Below are 17,811 nucleotides of genomic sequence, written 5' to 3'. Positions count from 1 at the left end.
ATCTCCTTGGCCTGCTTTTTTACCTTCCAAAATTTATCTCCGCAGATCCTTCGTTATGATTGTGAACTTGGCAGCGATTGTTTAGCGTAAATAATCACGGTCGCCAATAACCAGTAACACCTGCCGGCCCATTACCCGGAACAGGAGGAGAAGACGGGCATCTCCAGCGAAATTCCACCGCGGCAATATGGAAGTATTTAAAGGAAGACCTGCACCGCTCAGGGTAGCAGAGATCTGAACTTTTAAATTACAGCCATTCCCAGCCTGACGATAAGTAAATAAACAATTCACAGCTGCATGGGCTAAACACAGAAACACATCTATCTCTTCCAGGCGTGATTGCTGAACAAGTAATTAAGTGCGAAATGTGAGCCCTCAATGTCAGTGTGAGATGATAAAGGTCTCCAGTTGTAAATTAACTGAACTCCAGTGAGCCCTCGATATTAACCCTTCAGGAGCCCTTGGGTGGCAATGGGTGCGTTAGCATGACTCCGGTGCAATTTGCGTGCAATTATTCCTGACATTTGCCCCTGGGAATATGGAGCTGTTATTCTAACAAATTAAAAAAACAAGTGAGGGAGTTGCTTTCTCTCTTCTCTCTGAGCTAGCACAGGGCACCCCGTAAGACAGGAGATGTAGTCCCAGTTCATGTCTCTGCCACGCTCGTCCATCACATTCCCCTGTGGCAGCCTTCCTCCTGGCGATAGCAGAGGTGTCACAAAACCAAAATACATTAAAGCCTGTGAGCTGCTCAAGCACCGAGATAAAGAGGACTGCTAACTCAGATGGGCAGATATCCATCACTGCCTCAAAATGAGTACACCACGATTCACCTTGAGAATAAGGATCCAATGAATGACCATAAATTGAAATATCACCAGTTGTTAAGTAAGTCATTAAACAGGTTGTGGGGTTTTGTTTTGTTTTGTTTTGGTTTGGTTTTCCTTTTTTCTCATGAATGAACTAGTTGAAAGGGAACTTACTTGTGATTTTACTTTGCATGGTGTTTGATGATTTATCTTAAGTGCTCAGCTCCTGCAATCATATGACTATATTCAGTGTTCATTTTCAGATGCATATCTCTAATTCTTTTAGCTCATAATGAAAACTTTGACAATGTGCATCGAGTGTCCAGTTTTCAATCAAAGGGACCGGAAACTACAAGACAAAATTAATTCAAAGTAGATTTTTTTAAACTCATCACTTTTAAGCCATGCAATAATTTCTGAGGCCTAAATACCATCTTTGAAACTTCTGGGGTTGGCTGTACTTAATGCATTTTTGCTCATTAGATGATTCATAAGCTTAGAGGACCTATTTGATGCTGGATTTGACTCCAAGCCCTGACTGTGAAGCAACGTGTAACTGCTGCTGGAGGGACAGATCTGTAGATCTGCACCTTGGATTCCCCAGACCCCAAGAGCTCATGGACCATACGGGGCACTGCACATGTCTGCTGACTCCTTGCTAACTGGCAAATGCGTGAGGTGAGCCCAGTTTTGCTCTCCCCACCAGCCAGTTTGCACTGGGGATTAGCAGAGCCTCATCCGTGCCTCTGGTCTCAACACTTTTGGTTTGGGCAAGCTCACTGTAGTCACACTGGAATGTAGGAGAAGAAGGGGAGCAGAGGGAAATATTTGAACTATGGCTCAACCCCGGGCCAAAGAGATGTCTTCTCAGGTGGAGCCAGCGTTGCTCTTTCTTTCACATCATAGTGACTGCAGAGGAGACAGGAGGCAGAAAGGAGGACATGGGCAGGAGAGAGCATGTAGTCCCACCTCAGCCTCCACATGCAGACAAAGGAACTCAAAACCAGAGCTGCAGTTATGCTGTGGTCCATTTTGGGCTCCAGACAACTTAGGGTCAAGGTAAGAAGTCAGCAAATGCAATGCAACAGAGCTAAATAGGCTGGGTTCATGCAAAAAAAAATCTTTTATCTACTGGGCTTAGCACAGAAGTGACCCCACTGACATTTGGCATGATACATCCCAAGCTAAACAGATAAATCAAGAGGTTATGTTGTTGCACATATGAGCCTGTTATGAGTATTTTAACTCTTGGACAAAGCTTGCTGACCTTGGCTTTTGTGCTGCAAGTGTTTAATCCTTTTATCTAAGATTCCCTTATGTCTCTATCGTCTTTCCTAATAGTCTCCACAGGTGAGTAGAAAGCAGTCAAAGATGTTGAAATGAGGCTCTGGTGCGGCTGCAGTAGGTAAAAACAGGGAAAATAATTGAACCTCTTTTTTTAAGGGAGTTGTTGTGGTTTAACCCCAGCGAGCAGCTAAGCACCATGCAGCCGCTCACTCACTTCCCCCCCACGCAGTGGGATGGGGGAAAGAATTGGAAAAAAAAAAAGTAAAACTCATGGGTTGAGATAAGAACAGTTTAATAGGACAGAAAGGAAGAAAATAATAATGATAATAATAACAATAATAAAACGACAATAATAATAATAATAAAAGAATTGGAGTATACAAAACAAGTGATGCACAATGCAATTGCTCACCACTCGCTGACCCATGCCCAGTTAGTTCCCGAGCAGCGATCCCCTCCAGGCCAACTCCCTCCAGTTTATATACTGGGCATGATGTCACATGGTCTGGAATACCCCTTTGGCCAGTTTGGGTCAGCTGCCCTGGCTGTGTCCCCTCCCAACTCCTTGTGCCCCTCCAGCCTTCTTGCTGGCTGGGCATGAGAAGCTGAAAAATCCTTGACTTGGTATAAACACTACTTAGCAACAACTGAAAACATCAGTGTGTTATCAACATTCTTCTCACACTGAATCCAAAACATAACGCTATACCAGCTACTAGAAAGAAAATTAACTCTACCCCAGCCAAAACCAGGACAGAATTTGGTGAGCTTATGATGGGAATTATTTGACCTAGTACTGCCATAGAAGAGGTATATCAGATGATTCAAGAGATCCCTTCCAGCCCTATGTCCTGCTTTTCTCTGACCACAGAAGACAAAGAAACAAAGAGTTCAGATGTGTCTTACTGCCCGTCTTGGTACCCTAGGGATACACTGAGCCCATACCTACACAGACAGGGCGTCTTCCTAAAATCTTTCTCCTTAAATGGGCCTACTTTCCCTGCCTTAGCCTCGCTAGCATGCCACCCTTTCATTACTCCATCATGCTTGGGCATTTCTTTTCAGCCTCAGCCCAGGAATCACACGCAGACTACTCCATAGTAAATTTTTATGGGGACCAAATGTATTCCTGAGTTCACTGGGGAAGACAGGAAAGCAGGGAGTGAGTAACAGCAGGGAGAACTTCAGCTTCTTTCTTGCTGAAGCACATGGTTTGTTTGGGACGGGGCTCTTTATTATGTATTTTTTCAGATTTTACTCACGGGCTCTTTTTCTTTTCCTGTTCTGAAGCAAGCTGCTTATATTTCACAGCTTTACTTGAAGCCACGGCAAAAGCTCTGCTGGAAATGCTGCAGTGGGAGTTTGTATCGCAGTTCAGGAAATCAGACACCAAATCCTCGGTGCATCTCAGGAGCTGGGCACGCTCCAGCACAGCCAGGCTCCTGCCAGCAAACCGGGGTGCCCCCGCCGAGCCAGCTCCTGGGAGTCCATCACTGGTGGTGCAAACGGCGGATGGGGACATCAGATAACCAAGCTAGGGATCTCCCGATTAACCAGAAGAACCTTATCTTTCCCCTGTCCCAAAGTGCCCGTATAAAAAAACCGCTTCATTTGACACAGCTGTTTTTTTCAGAGCTGAAGCCACGGAGAAGCACGGATCATCCATTTTAGGTCCTACTTCCAGTGAGGGGCCCTGGGAACTGGGCAGGGAGACAGCAAACTTTCAAAAACCAAGCTGTGAAGGAGCAAGAACACTCCTAAAATGTCCCTTCTAAAAGGGAGCCTCCCTTTTGGGTTTAAAATGCTATCTTTGTTACCACCCTCAGTAACCTCTCTAGCAAAGAGATGAACATTATGAGAAAAGAGCTGAGTATGGGTGGGAAGACAAGAAAACAAAAGGAAATGGAAGAGCTGGAAATTGATTTTCCATTTGAATCTATTCTTTTTTCTTATTATTTTTTAATAAGACATTTTATGAAGTTTATTGCACTGCTTTCTATTTTCTTTTAGGGTGTGTTATCTTTTGTGACTTAGTTTAGACTAAAATAAACCTCAGTTACTAATTAAGGATAGAAATGGAAATCCAAAGATTTGCTTCTCATCAATGCCAAGCGGTAAATCCTTTAATGCTCCGGGATTTTGCTCTATAGCTCTAAATTTCCCATTGGTATTTAGTAATCTGCTGATTGCATTTACTTTAATTCTTTAGTCTTCGGAGTTTTCATGTTAAGGCGCTCACTTACAGTAGCTCCGCATGCTAAGGGCAACGAGTTAAAAGCTATAGGTTTTTTTTTTTTTATTAAATTCCAGCTTTGTTTTTTCTATTAAGTTCCCAACTACTGTGTTATATCATGCTAATAAGAGTTGTACTCTGGCTGGACAAATGGCAACGTATTTCTGTGTCCTTTGGGAGCCATGACATCATTTTCAGTTTGCTTATCTGAACTCCTTCAAAATAGAAGGGTGAGTGGTGAGCAACTGAACTGCATTTTCACTCTAACCCACCTCTTCTTGCTCTGACGCTATGGGAACGGTGTCACTGTGCAGCTTACACCCACCGGCTACCCCCAGACGCCTCAGATGCGTCTATCTCCATCACCTCTAAAGGGACCGTAGGTGCTTAGTGATCCATAAGCCCCTCTTCCCATTCCCAAGGGGTGAGCAGTAGTAGTGGCGTAGGAGAGGACACTGCTCCCTTTAATGCATGTCCCTCAAGGTTTCCTGCGGGCTTCGAGGCACCAAGGAAATCTTCCAGGCAGTTTTGTGATAGGGTCTCACAACCTTCTTGACACCGGGATCAACAAGAATAGAGATGGGTGAAATGATTTGGAGCAGTTAGATAACTTTGGCCATGTTCAGACTGCATTAGTTCAAGGAGAATTTGGGGGTTTTTCCCTTTAATTTCCTCATCCCAGCTTAGACTGAAACAGATGTTCTGTTTTCATGGGAGCCGAAGAAAGGCCTCCTGATGGAGCTGGTCTAACCTTTGCCATGGGCGCTTCTTTGCTTACGGAGTTAGGACTGGAGGCAGGAATTTTAGCATTGGAGAGACACTGTGACATTTTCCATTTTATTTGTATCCTTCTCAGTAAATAGTTTATATACATACATAGAATGTTGGACAAATAGTTACTAAATCATTAAGTGCTTTTCTAATTTACCCAAACTTTTAACATTTTCTGAAACCGTGTCCATCTCTGCCCCAGAAAAGATAATCTAGACATCAAGTCTTTAGTAAATCTGCATCACTCAGCCAGTTGAAATATTTTATTTTCCCTAGCTAAGCATCTAGCCATTCTGTCTCCTCTTGTTTTGCAACGAGCACCTTCGAAGCGGGAGGGCAATGCCATTTTTTACAATGCCATTTTTGTCATTTACCTACTTATTGCACTTAACCTGGAGAATCATTCATGCACTAAAACTCGTACTTGCACTTTCGCACTTCTAACAAGAGTACACATTTAACTGATCCCTGCTCAATCCAGCATCTCACATCAGCGCCTCTGCTCATCCCCCAGCTGGGATGCACTGCTGTTCTTTTAAGCTTTGGCTGTCAGAATCTGGGTAGTTTTAACTCTTTCTAGCAATTTGGGTAAACTAGGTTTGAAGAAGAAATCTAAAGCTGTACTTCCCAAGTGATTTGGGAAAATGAAATCACTTTGTCAGTCTAGGCAGCTTTCTGTAAAACCAGTGCCATAACCTCCTGGGCACCCGAAACAGCTGACTTGACAGTACAAGTGAGGACCAAAGGCTCCAGCTCCCTGCAATGGGATAACATAACTGCATGAGAAAGACCTGTTTACATCACCGAGATAACCTGTTTCTTTAAAAATAGCAAGGTCAGGGAGGCAATAAAGCTGTCAGCATGGCAATCACAGCGGTGCTTGTGTTCCACAAGCCAGAGGGCGGTGAGGACACCCACCAGGCTGGGGACCAGGAGGGTGCGGAATTCACAACAAGGATGGCCACGTTTGGGTAAACAAACTTGTGGCAATATCAGAGCGCTATTGTCTGCTGAACAGCTCTATTTGTGCCAATGATATTTCCAGGTTAGCTCCTCCTAGGCCCATAAAAATCTTCATTTTATTATTTTGCTGTTTTTTTTCTTTTTTTTTTCCCTCAATGCAATGATAGATGGAGAGCCCATAAAACCTCACGACACCATGTACGAAATCCCCAAGCTCCGAGCCAGGTGTGGAGCAACTGGTCACCGAGCAGGCTTCCACCCAGTCCTAGGTTTGGCTCATTCGTGTCTATTTTCTGGTCACTGGGATGCTTCACTCTTTGCTCGCTGTGTAAATGAGCATCTGACTGTGGGAATATTTCACACTGAAGTCCAGGCCAAGAATGGAAAAATCTTCAAATCTGTTCAGCTAAGCAGCCTTATGAGGTACTCACACAGTCCAGGTGTGAGCACAGCCCAATATTTTTATGGTGTTAAGAGTATATGTTCTCAAAAAAGGAAGATGTTGTGTAAGGTTCTCATCCTGTTGGTGCACTGGATACGTTTCAGCTATTGCTGTTTTCCTTTGGATAGCATTTCCCTTGGCTGAGTCTCCAGTTTAGCTGTCCTCGGGCAATAAGTCATAGTGATGCAACTGATTTGGGGGCGACTTTTGGACACGAGTGGTTTGGGTCAAACTGTACGATATTGATACTGATAGTATATGTGCAAAGCACTGTCTGGGAATAAAACGTTTCTTAGTATATCCAAAGTCAAACATAGACTTGTGCCACTGATACCACATAGCATGGCTTTGTTAAACTAGGCATGACATCAGGTCTTCACCAAATTTGGGGGAAATTTTGGACTTTTAAGATATTTTTCAGCTTAAAATGCTGAGAAAATGTCAGGAGTTGAGTTCAGAGATGAGAAAGACCAAAAGAGGCATTAGCCTCATGTAAGTGAAATCTGCTTGCTCTTAGTGGAGCTGCCATTGCCTTGCACAGCTTTTCCCTTCCCTTGGTGATGGTTCAGCATTGCATTCAGAATAGCTCAAGGCAGTTATAACCTAAGATGCCTGACAATTATGCCCATCTTCTCCCATCCTGTCCAGAATCAAATAGATGAAAGAAATCCATTTGAAAATGAAGCTTCAAATCCAAACTTCCATCACTGTTAAAAAGGGTTAGAGATGGGATGTGATTCTGAGCAATTGGATGGGGTAAAATTGTGGTTGACCAGAAAATTTAGTTGCAACTCAAATAAAACTTTTTAAAGACTTTTTTACGTACCTTTGTTACTTTGCATAATATTTTTGTGTGCCATGACATTTACTGATTTTGATGGGAAACATAAACAGAAATACTGTAAGACAAGGCTATTTCCATGGACTATTTTTGTTCTGTACTGGGGAGGGGGAGGGGGCAGGGAGAAAAGAAAACGTGTTCTTGTAGGATTTCCAGCTCAAAAAGAAATCAGAAAAAAACATTTGTGAGTGCTTTTCTAAATGGAATAGTTCATCTGAAGCTTGCCTGTCACCAGGTCCTAATTACCTGTTCGTGTTACAGCTAATTACATTGATTCTCCGTAGGTGAGGCGGACTTCTAAGGCAATGAAGGTATTTAAACAGAATGATTTTTCAGTTTTGGTTCTATTTACAGACTGTGGTATGTCAATTTGAAGAAAAGCCAGAATCTGAAACTGAAACGCCAGTGTTTTCTTCTTGCTATAATTGGAATCTTTCAAGACAAGATTCCAATGTTTGAAGGTGTTCACTGCAAGGTTTTGGTCCTTTCCCATCAAGTTTTCAGTGCTGATGTATAAAGCATTAAACTCGATGTTGGCCACCTTCTTCTTCCATTGAACTCAACAGGGATTTTAGTCTTTGATTTCAGGCAGACCACAGTCAGGCCAATGCGAAACACTTTTGGCTGTCCAAAAGACATTGTGGTCCAGATAACCTGCTCTGGATCTGCAGGCTATGCTTTGCAGGTATTACTGGCCTCTCCTGAGTCATCAGTAAAGTGCAGTCTTGACTGAAAACAAGAATTTCTGTCTCAGTTGAACAAACTAGCAATGAAACACTGACCTGAAACACTACTGTTATTTGGTGCTTCTTGGGAGCAATCCTGTTTGGGAAGAAAGTTGAATGCTGTTAATTTTTGTGATGATAAAAAAATCTTTTAATGAAGGGACGGGTTTGGCCTACAACTCCTTTGCCTCAGGGACCGGGTGTGAAGTGAAGTTGCTCATCATCCATGGGTTTGCCATGCTATCTGCAAGGGCGTGAGAAGAATTGTGTTTGTACCTCTGCCAAGCTGTTCCCTGCTGGTCTTTAAGAAACCAAGTTGCAAAAAGCTCTTTCCTGCAAAGCGTTGCAAGGACTGTCTTGAATTTGGCGTCAGAGAAAGGTTTAACTCATTTTTTTTACCTGGGTTGCTTCGTGCCATTAAAAAAAAAAAAAAAAAATTCCATGTATTGCATGGGGCAGAGGACCTACATCACCTACAGTGATGGTGATGGGGGTGGAAATTACTATGTGCTAGAGCAACAAGTCAGCATTATTTTAAATCCATTCTTTCATCCAGTGCAACAGTAATATCTTCTGGACAACGGATTTTGGAAAAGTTGAAATGTTTGCTTTACAAAACAGACATAAAACTTCTTCTTCAAGGTGCTAAATTTGTGCTGAGCTGGTCCAAAACACGACTGCATCTGGCTATGTCTCGTGTCTGCTACTAAAAAAATGTCCTAAATTCCAGACAACCTCTGGGGCTTTGAAATAAAACTCATTAATCCTGCATTTGAATTTAATATTTGAAATTTTATCCTAATCTTTTTTTCTTCCACATGAATTAACTTTAGAAAACTTGGAAAGGAACACAAGGGTGGTTTTTTTTTTTTTTCTTAGGGTTTTTTTTTGAGAGAGAGAGAGAACATTCTTAACAAAGGGTATAAAATTAAACTAGATTTGACCTCTGCCTTTAGCAGATTTTCCACCTGGTCTGTGCAGGAAATCAACTTCTATATAGCAGCTCTTTCATAAGGAATAACATACATGAGTCTGTAAGTGACAGTTTTTCTTGGGTGGACAACAATGTTAGTTACTTTTTATGATTAATTGATAAATGTTTTGATATGGTGCCTGGGCTCTGAGTCAAAAATCACTCTAGTTAGATGATCCAACACTTGGGAAGCTGAGCCAATTACAGCTCAGGCACAGTGAAAACAATTCTAAAATATTTGAGCCTAAAAATGTGCATAGTTGTTAAGGAATCTTACACGTGGGTGTATGGTGGTATCCTGAATTACAACTACTTGGTGGGCCAATTTCTTGAGGAATGCAGGGAAGTGCGGGGATTCGAGACTCTTGCATCTATATTTCAAAAGACTTGGGAAAACAGAAGAACCACATGGACTCTTGTGGCTGGGCACGTGCTGAGGAAAACCAGACCGTGGGCCAAAATGTACTTTTAGTCCCTTGGGTTACACAAATCCCTTTGCTTTTTTGGGAAAGCTTTAGGTTTCGAGTCTCCTTCCCTTGACTCCTAACCTTCTCTGAGCTTGCTCTTTTCTTGCTCAGGCTCCAGAACTTACCTTCTACACCAGGCTCCCTACCTTGTCCTCAGATTTGCACCCTGACTCTAAGCCTTAGTGTCTTTCTAAACGATCCACGAGAAGTAGGACTCCATCATGTCTGTGGCTATAGGTCAGGTTACGACGACCAGCGGCATAGCCTGGACTCAGAGCTTGTGGGTGCAGCCCAGCATCGGTGCAAACCTGCGCTAGACACAGCTGCTTCTTGTCATGGAGGTCCTCTAGAAGAATAACCTACCTTGCAATTAAAGGCCCCTTTCTCAGATTATTAGGGGAAAGAAAAAACGCTCTGTATTTTTCTTTCCACCGATAAGTGAATGTGAAGGCATTTTTTGAGTTGGATTTTGGGGTCATCAACTCAAAGACCGTTTGGAAAATTCCTTATTGCAGGTTGCTAATGACTCTGTGTGTGACACACGGCCAGCTGTTCCCAACAAAGTCAGTGGAAACAGAGTATCTGTCTTTTTTTCTGGTTCCTCAGCCTTCTGTACCTAAAATGTTACATGGAGGTTTTGAGGGATGCATGCCTGGATTTCAGTGCCACCACAGATCTGGAAACTGGGAGACAAACTCTGAACTGCAGAAATCTCGGTGGTTGTTAGCTGCTCATCATAGACTTCTGCATTTTTCATGCAAGGATCTGATCCTAACCCCAAACATTTCATTGCCTCCAATGGATTTTTATTCCAAAGACAAGACCAGGCGTCACTTTAGAAAAATTAATGTCTAATGGATATAGCTATTCCTGGAGGTTATTTTACATCACTAGGGCCACCAACCACTGAAGGGCTTAGATCTGGACATCTATTGAAGATGTTCAAATAGACTTGGATTGAGATATTACTCCATCTTCTTATGACCCTTGGCTCTTGATATTGAAGCCTGAGCCATCAGGCATCAATATACTGCTATGTCTACAGAAGGAGGTGAGGAGAGCTGAAGAATATCTTTTAAAATGGAAGAGCATCTTTCTTATCCTTGTTTTACAGTGAAGATCCATGAAGAACGATGTTTCTTCCAGTCTTCTATGTGGTTAAAAATGCAACTTTTCCAGTAATTCTCTCATTTCAGGTACCATTTAAATGGCATGATCCCCCCTTCCCACCCTCTCTCCATCCCTGACACTGTTTTGATTCTGGCTGCTGGATCTAAACACACTCCTGCTTTCCCTTTATTTAACACTGGAGGATTTCACTGTTGCTGATATGAAAGGAAAATTTCTAACAACATACTGTAAGCTTTACTGCTTGTGACTTCTTAATCATGCAGATTTTATTTCATGTTAAGCTAGCAACTGAACTCTCCTAATAAACAGAGTAAAATCTAATTAGGCTACTGGAGGGGAATAGAAGAATTTATACTCCTCCAGACACACAGACATTAGGAATTCTTCCTCAAACATACACACAGGCTTCCTGGCAGCCGTCTCATTCAAAGAGTGGCTAATGATCATGCTAATTTGCACTTAGCTGATACTGTTAAGAGTTCCTTGCAGATGGAAAATATACTTCTTTCATGAGATCATACAGGGTAGCATGGCCTCGTGGATTGTGCATGGAGAAAAAGAAATCCCAATTTCTAATCCCATGGCTCACACTACTTGCTGTGTGGTCTCTCTTTCTCTCTCGGTTTCTCCATGCACAATCTTACTTATCCGGCTCATTCATGGGATTGTGATGATTACTCAGTCATTTGGCTGTAATGTGTTTCAAAAGCAGAAGGCACAATTAAAGCACTGAAGCGCTGTGATTAGAGACTCAACGGCACCTCCAAATTATATGTATGAGAGATTGATATCAAAGATTAATTTGGCTGGTTCCTTGTCTTCATCGGGCTCATAATTTTTCAAGTATTGCTGGCGAGAGAGCTCAGAAAGCAACAAAGCTGTGCCCCATCCAGCCTCGGGGGAAGCTGACCCCCATGCAAGGGGGCACATCTTTCCACACCGAGGCCATATAGCCAGACTATACCCAACGTGTCAGGGATATCTCCATGCACACAACATTTCCTCGCCTACAGACCCACGGTCCATCCAAAGAGGTGATGCCATCTCAAGTTTTTACCCCTTACAACCAAAAGCAGCTCATCCAGCCGGTGGGTTCAAGCTTGGGGTCTCCACTAATTTGGACTGGGATTGCTGTATCATGCAAGGGGCAGAGGGTCCTCCCACAAATTTCCTCACAGTTCCCTGCAAAGGACAGCCCAGATGTCCCACAGCAGCCCCAGCTGTCCAGAGAGCCTCACCATTGGGAACCATGAGATATATGGCCAGAACTGGCTGTACAAGTGTGGACACCGTGGAGGCAACAGGTAAACCCAAGGCTTGCAACCCTCAGTGGGAATCAGTGCTCGAGGCTTTTCCCCGAGCCTGTGTATTTTCCAGTAGCCTTTCTTCAGCTGGAGAGCTGTCATCTCCTTCTCCAAGGCTGTTTAGCTCCTCCTACGTTGCTTGTCAGGATTGTTCCTATAAAACCATTAGTCATTTCTTGGGTTTGAATGAAGTGGAGGGAGAGAATATAGGAGTAAACATTAAGATAATACTGGAATAAAAGCTGGGGTTTGTTTATAAGTAAATAGGACGTGACCCAGCCCCTGGCAACCTCAGGAGACATTTTTCTATTGACTGCAACAGGGCAGGGTGCCAACCAGAACTGGCCCCTGGAGACATAACTGGTTCGGGAGGGATTCAGGTCCCGCTGAGCGTAGGTTTGTTCAGGGAAGGGTGTAGTCCCAGGAGTGGGAGGAGAAGACCTGCCTTCTCCTATTTCAGATTTTAAAAAATCATCACCAAAAAAAAAAAAAAAACCCAAGCCCCCAAAACCCCAAAAAACAACAACCCTGCAGTGGGCTGAAGCCGATGTATCTTTTTATAATACAATGAGTTTTTGTGAAATGGAATCGCTGGCCTCAAACCTGGAGGCATTCCTCAGTTTTAACTTATACTTTATTCAGGCAAAACTCCAGTTGATGTGAGAGAGCACTGGGTCATATTAGGATTTGGCCCACAAGGGCGGAGGAGAGCCAAGCTCAGAATGTCACATAAACATATTAGCTAGAGACTTGGCTTTCTCCAAGATCCCAGGGATGGAATAGGGCCGTGATCTAGTCTTCTGCGAGGCATATAAGGAGGTTAAATTTGTCCTGCATAGCACATTAAGAGAACAGGATCCAAACATCTGCACAAGCATCTGTATCATCTCTTCCTCCTCCCAGAGATGTCTGGAATATAGTCCTTTTTGTGTGACAGGTAGAAACCGAGCTGAAAACTGCTTAACCTGTTTCGTGTGGGCAAAAAAAAAAAACCCATGGGTTGTTCATGCTGAAGTTGAAAGCGTGTTCTTTCAGGTGATGAGGTATGAAGAGGGCATATTGTTCATTTAAACCACACTCTATAGTTTTTGCAGCAGCAAAGTATTTTTGAAAGTTTACAGCTGTAGTAGAAATTCCCTGGAGCTTAACCGTCAGTTTTCTGCCAATCAGAAAGCTGAAGGCACTCCGGTTTGGGCTCCAAAAGTGACATTTTAGTGTTACACGTCTTAAAAGTGGAGCGGTTTCGAGAGAGCATCCTGACAGGTTTTGAACTCCGAAGAAATTATTTTCTGGTGCCAAGCTACACAGTCTGGGAAACGCTGCACACTGCACGCCACACTCGCTCCCTGTATCTCTGCCAGAAACCAAAATATATATTAAAAAAAAAGTATAAGAAATATGGCCCGGGACTAAGGTTTGCAGATGCATTTCAAGTCGGAGCTCTCTCTAACATTTAATGTATTAACTGCTCTCACAGCCCTAAGAAGTCGGTATAGGAGGAGGTCCATGTCTATGTATATCATGTAGCGATACCATGGAGAAAGGGAGAGGAAGGGCAGGAAAGAGATCACCTCAGCTTGACCAAAACCCATCTACAGTATGGAGGAAATGGTAAAATTTGGGCCAATCCACTGTAAGTCTATTAACTTAATAAGTTTAAAAGTGACTTTGCAGTGGTTTCTGAAAGGGAAAACATGGGCATCTGAGAAGGTGTAGATGCTAAGGCACTGATGTGGGACCCATACTTCAGGGAACAAGAATACATCAGCATGTCATGACTGTCTCCACAAAATGGTCAAAAGGAGGAGACTGAAGGAGGTTTAGAATTACTTCTTCCCCAAAAAAGAATGGTTATGAGATGAAAAAAAGGCATTTGGCTTCTTGTACTTCCATTATTTAACTAGAGTAGAGAAGAGCTGGGAGAGAATTAGGCAACCTTTTAACACTTTTAATTGGATGGTAAGAATAGATCATCTTTTAATTAAGGCCTTGGATGAACCAATTTGCAAGAACTTATTTTAGCTGGTCAGGCCAGGAGCTGCACTGCCGTAGGCAGGTTTATCTCACTGAAATGTAGTTGCTTACATCAGTCAGGGTTGGAAACAGCTCCCCGATGGAGAATAGCTCAGATGTGGTTCTGATACCCCTCCTTAAGTGCCCTGCACTGGCTGGGGCAGAGCCAGGACACCAGGTGAGAGGACCTCTTTGCTCAGCCCCTTCTGATGTCCTTGCATGCAGGAGGCTTAATATTTTAAAACACTCTATCATGGATTCGATGACTTTGGCCCAGTACTTTCTGTTTATTGTTAATAAAAGTCAATAGAAGTGTGGAAAAGTACAAAATGTCAACCTATGACCTTATGAAATCCATGGCAGTAGAGAGAAAAGAAAGAAAACCCACCCTTTGGTACATGCTTTGTCCCTCATGCTGTGTTGGGATCCAGAAGTAGAAAACTTTTCTCAGGACTGGGGCTTAGAAAGTCAAGAATTTTGTCTCTCTTTATTTTCATTACAGTTAGTTAAATCCTTAGGCTCCTGTTAACACTGAACTCCAAGTTGATTTTTTGTTAAAATGCTGAAACCTAATTTTCGTTTAACAATTTTCTGTTTGAGGCCAACATCAAATTAGTGTGTTTTCCACTGGCAGACCCCGGTAATTTGGTAGGCAGGAGGCTCACACATACTTAAGTTATTCAATACATTTTGTTATACTCTGTACAAAAAACCTAGTCAGAAAAGCCTGATTTATGATATTCCTCAGGTTTCCTGTTACTTTAAACCACTAACATCCTATGGCCAAGCCCTTCATAGGCAGCCAGCACATCTGGCCCAGAGTGGTTCTGTCACCTATCGCCAAAATGCCATATTTATAATCAAGTCATAATAGAAAAGAAAGAATTGCTTATGATGAAAAAGAAAAAAAAAAGAAACAGAAAAAGGCAAAGTTATCAGTGGACATTGGTAAATATGATTGGGTGTTTTTGTCAAAACATATGACCCAGACAAATTAGAGCACGTAGCATACTGAGCAGGCAGGTTAGACGGGTGCAATCATCTTTTCTGGCCTAATTGTAAATTACTGGAAGATCTGATTTTCCCATTTCACACATTTTTAACGTCTATTTTGTTTTTCATTTGTACAGACAATCCACTCCTGGCTGAAGCCAAAGCTACACAGTCCATCTGAAATCCCACCTGCAATTCTGCAACCGCTTGTTGTGTAAATAAGTGAGGCTGCTCCTCCCAAAGTGTTTTTTAGCTGGTCTCCTCGGGGATTTAAGGCTTATGCAATCCTTGTGTCTGTGTTGTATCTGTGTATCCATCTGTCAAATTTGATCAATGAGCCAGAGTCTCCCAAAATATTAACTTCCTACATGTTTCATAAAAATAGTTAGAGGCAGAAATTTGCATTAATGTCCTCCTTAAAGGGAAAACTGGAGTGGACGTACATGCTGTAGAAATAATATGCAAATCCACAGGGCAAGAAATTAAGCTCACAGCACAAATCCTTAATTTTTCTTATAAAACGACATGCTTAAAACATAGCTAAATAAACAAGAAGTAGAAAGACCTGCAAGTTTCAGCCTGGTACGGGCTGTGAAGTCAGGCAGTGGTTTGGGGGTGCCAGTACATATAGGCTGGCACGAGCACGGATTTAAGTTGTGTGTACTCCTAAAGGGCACAGGCAAAGCTGGCCGTATTTTCTTCTCTGGAAGATGCATTTTGCAGAGACTAATTTTTTCTAAGGGACTCATAAAAGAAACGTATAGATGATAACGAACAGATTCTCAGCTGTGTCAAACCCTGGAACACTGCTATGGAAATGTGAAGAGCTGTAGAGGTTCAACATCTTTGAAAATCTGATATATTTCTGAATATTTCTAGTCAGCTTCCTCCACCAAAGGGATATGAAATTTTCCAAATCTGTGCCAAACTCTGACGTTCACAAACTGTTTCTCAAGTGGATTTGGATGATGTAACCAACAACCATGAAACTCTCCTCCGCTTTCTAAATTACATCTGGTTGAGATGAATTTCTATATGGATAATACAATGAAAATGTGAAAGACTATATTTGTTCTAAACCTTATTATGCAGTGTGTTACAACATAAAAGTCCCTATGGTAACATGGCATAATCTAAAGCAACTGTGTGTTCACACACGAGAGATCCTACAGTTTTGCCATTTTGTTCTTAATTATCCCTGGTGGATAAACTAGTTGAAACACTGAGCCAACTTCTCCATCCTCAAAACCAATGGAGCAATGCTGATTTACATCAGCTGCAATCCTTGACTGCAGTTTACAAAATAGTTATCAATTAATTTCCTGCATCATTTCTCCAGAAACACAGTGGAAGTGCAGTCTGACTTTTTTTTGACCTCCAATTCAGCAAGTTATCTTCATGCAGAAAATCACTTAAGCACATGTTCAACTGCAAGCAAATGGTTAAACATGTCTTTGAGGTTCAGATATGTGCCTGAGTGTTGTTAAAATGGGACATTGGGGGAAGCATCCCCCTGGTTTGTATGTTCACTCAAGAAGATGATCTTTGCACGACCAACAAAGGACTTACCAGCTCTTAATGATAATAATGCCTCTCGTTGCTTCTTTTGGCAATAATTTTGCAAGTCTCTCTCAGAAGAATTAGATCACAGTCAGTCCCACCTTAACTACATATTTGCTAGCTGAATAAACAGGATGAAATTGGACCGATGGTCAAGTCTGCTGGCAGAATCGAGCGCTTTCAGTGCTGTAAGACTGGTTCCAGGGGTGCAGGGTATTCAACCAGCCTCTCGCATCCCAGGTTTTGCCCTCTGCTAAAATTACATCCCAGCAAATGTTTTCAGTGCTGCCCTCACCATCGCTACCAGTAATGTGCAAACCAGAAAGACAAATTCATTCATATTTTAAATAGCAATCTCAGCAATATTAATTGCACAATAAAGAAGAATTTGTTCCAAGTATGCAGCCAGCTATTTATTTGTGTTCAATTATGAGTCATAAATCTTTAATTTGACATTTAAAGACTATTTTAACAAACGAGATTTTTTTTTATTTGCAAAGTGCCTAATCAGATGGGTTTTCTGAGCTATTTAAGCAGCTCCGAGAAATGCAGTCTCTGATGAATATTTCACTGCTCTAAATGTAACTTTTCCCCATGTAAGCCAAACCTGCATTGTTCCTTTATTACATGAAAGTGCTCAGAACTTTGCTTTCTCCTTTCAGTGCTATTTTTAAATATAAAGAGAAAATGAAAACAGAGAATCAAAATTAATTTTGAAGATAGGTCACTTCCTGAACAACTTTCTGTGCCTTTTTTCATACCACTTGTCCCTCCCTGTGTACCAATGTCTGAACCATGTGGAATAGCTCTTAAAAATGGCATATTGGATAAGAGGGAGGAGAAATCCGCAGTTAAAACATGGTACTGAGAGAAGCATGCTTTCTGACTATGCAATTATTTGGTGGGGGTTTTTTGGAGCGACCAAACAAGGTATTCGGGTTGTGGTTTCACAAGCAGTAGTATTTGTGCTGTATGTTGGTAATTCAGTTACAAGTATATATTTGAGCTGAATTACCTTTCTCCTAGCTTCTAGTGTCCCAGTTCTCCACCTGTGAAATAGAGTCATTGCATGTCTCTCGTTAGGCAAATACATGTGTAGAAGCAATGAGGTATTCAGATATTGCTGTAATGGGGAGCTATAAAGAATCCAAATACAGTTATTCATTAGTATAACAGCTTTTCATATAGCTCAGCAGAATGATAAAGAGTAGGTGGAATGAACTACTGCAGGATCCCTATTTTTAAAATTTTTATCCCAAGTTGCTTGATCCCATAAATAGCTGGAGAAATAAGTAAGAG

The 17,811-nt window shown here is 42.1% G+C and overlaps 2 long non-coding RNA genes across 3 annotated transcripts in view; both read left to right on the top strand.

Annotated features, from left to right (window-relative positions):
- The window catches only part of LOC115346233, a 42,927-nt gene that overhangs the window by 8,424 nt on the left and 16,692 nt on the right, over window positions 1-17,811 (top strand). The window contains exons 2-3 of one of the 2 annotated variants that reach the window (XR_005933232.1): window positions 46-888; window positions 15,090-15,174. This is a non-coding gene — a long non-coding RNA (uncharacterized LOC115346233). The remainder of the gene's footprint in view (window positions 1-45; window positions 889-15,089; window positions 15,175-17,811) is intronic. The other variant, XR_003925059.1, reaches the window with a different exon arrangement.
- On the top strand, window positions 5,027-7,326 carry LOC115346235. Its single transcript, XR_003925064.1, has 2 exons — window positions 5,027-5,172; window positions 6,231-7,326. It is a non-coding gene; the product is annotated as an uncharacterized LOC115346235 (long non-coding RNA).

This window comes from Aquila chrysaetos, chromosome 9 (genome assembly GCF_900496995.4).
Source record: "Aquila chrysaetos chrysaetos chromosome 9, bAquChr1.4, whole genome shotgun sequence".
NCBI lineage: Eukaryota > Metazoa > Chordata > Aves > Accipitriformes > Accipitridae > Aquila > Aquila chrysaetos.
Note: the sequence above shows the minus strand (reverse complement) of the source record. Positions and strands in the feature narration are given on the sequence as shown.